The sequence below is a fragment of the Coregonus clupeaformis genome, unplaced genomic scaffold (assembly GCF_020615455.1).
Source record: "Coregonus clupeaformis isolate EN_2021a unplaced genomic scaffold, ASM2061545v1 scaf0037, whole genome shotgun sequence".
NCBI classification, from domain to species: Eukaryota; Metazoa; Chordata; class Actinopteri; order Salmoniformes; family Salmonidae; genus Coregonus; species Coregonus clupeaformis.
Window position 1 is genome coordinate 372,501 of NW_025533492.1, and position 2,367 is coordinate 374,867.

Below are 2,367 nucleotides of genomic sequence, written 5' to 3' on the forward strand. Positions count from 1 at the left end.
GGGGCTGGGGGCTGGGGCAGGGGCTGGGGCTGGGGCTGGGGCTGGGGCTGGGGCTGGGGCAGGGGCTGGGGCTGGGGCTGGGGCTGGGGCTGGGGCTGAGGCTGGGGCTGGGGCAGGGGCTGAGACTGGTGCTGAGACAGAGACAGAGACAGAGACAGAGACAGAGACAGAGACAGGGGCTGGGGCTGGGGCTGAGACTGGGGCTGAGACTGGGGCTGAGACTGGGGCTGAGACTGGGGCTGAGACTGTAACTGGGGCTGAGACTGGGGCTGAGACTGAGACTGAGACTGGGGCTGAGACTGAGACTGAGACTGGGGCTGGGGCTGGGGCTGGGGCTGGGGCTGAGACTGGGGCTGAGACTGTAACTGAGACTGGGGCTGAGACTGAGACTGAGACTGAGACTGAGACTGAGACTGGGGCTGAGACTGGGGCTGAGACTGGGGCTGAGACTGGGGCTGAGACTGAGACTGAGACTGAGACTGAGACTGGGGCTGGGGCTGAGACTGGGGCTGAGACTGGGGCTGGGGCTGAGAAAGAGACTGGGGCTGGGGCTGAGACTGGGGCTGAGACTGTAACTGAGACTGGGGCTGAGACTGAGACTGAGACTGGGGCTGGGGCTGAGACTGGGGCTGGGGCTGAGAAAGAGACTGGGGCTGAGACAGAGACAGAGACAGAGACAGAGACAGGGGCTGGGGCAGGGGCTGAGACTGGGGCTGGGGCTGAGAAAGAGACTGGGGCTGGGGCTGAGACTGGGGCTGAGACTGTAACTGAGACTGAGACTGGGGCTGAGACTGAGACTGAGACTGGGACTGGGGCTGAGACTGAGACTGAGACTGGGACTGGGGCTGAGACTGGGGCTGAGACTGGGGCTGAGACTGTAACTGAGACTGAGACTGAGACTGGGGCTGAGACTGAGACTGAGACTGAGACTGGGGCTGGGGTTGGGGCTGAGACTGGGGCTGAGACTGGGGCTGAGACTGGGGCTGAGACTGGGCCTGGGGCTGAGAAAAAGAGACTGGGGCTGGGGCTGAGACTGGGGCTGAGACTGGGGCTGAGACTGTAACTGAGACTGAGACTGAGACTGGGGCTGAGACTGAGACTGGGGCTGAGACTGGGGCTGAGACTGGGGCTGAGACTGGGGCTGAGACTGGGGCTGAGGGCTGAGAAAAAGAGACTGGGGCTGGGGCTGAGACTGGGGCTGAGACTGAGACTGGGGCTGGGGCTGAGACTGGGGCTGAGACTGGGGCTGAGACTGAGGCTGAGACTGGGGCTGGGGCTGAGAAAGAGGCTGGGGCTGGGGCTGGGGCTGGGGCTGGGGCTGAGACTGGGGCTGAGACAGAGACAGAGACAGAGACAGAGACAGAGACAGAGACAGAGACAGAGACTGGGGCTGAGGCTGAACAGTGTACCAGGGAACCAGGGATGGTTTGGGACTCCTCTTGGCAGTCCTCTCTGAAGGGGCCTTAAGCCAGCCTAGCCCTGGGGTTTGTCCCAAATGGCACCCTATATATATATGAAATTTTCATCATAGGTACACGTCAACTATGACAGACAAAATTTGATTTTTAATGAATTTATTTGCAAATTATGGTGGAAAATAAGTATTTGGTCAATAACAAAAGTTTCTCAATACTTTGTTATATACCCTTTGTTGGCAATGACACAGGTCAAACGTTTTCTGTAAGTCTTCACAAGGTTTTCACACACTGTTGCTGGTATTTTGGCCCATTCCTCCATGCAGATCTCCTCTAGAGCAGTGATGTTTTGGGGCTGTCGCTGGGCAACACAGACTTTCAACTCCCTCCAAAGATTTTCTATGGGGTTGAGATCTGGCGACTGGCTAGGCCACTCCAGGACCTTGAAATGCTTCTTACGAAGCCACTCCTTCGTTGCCCGGGCGGTGTGTTTGGGATCATTGTCATGCTGAAAGACCCAGCCACGTTTCATCTTCAATGCCCTTGCTGATGGAAGGAGGTTTTCACTCAAAATCTCACGATACATGGCCCCATTCATTCTTTCCTTTACACGGATCAGTCGTCCTGGTCCCTTTGCAGAAAAACAGCCCCAAAGCATGATGTTTCCACCCCCATGCTTCACAGTAGGTATGGTGTTCTTTGGATGCAACTCAGCATTCTTTGTCCTCCAAACACGACGAGTTGAGTTTTTACCAAAAAGTTCTATTTTGGATTCATCTGACCATATGACATTCTCCCAATCCTCTTCTGGATCATCCAAATGCACTCTAGCAAACTTCAGACGGGCCTGGACATGTACTGGCTTAAGCAGGGGGACACGTCTGGCACTGCAGGATTTGAGTCCCTGGCGGCGTAGTGTGTTACTTATGGTAGGCTTTGTTACTTTGGTCCC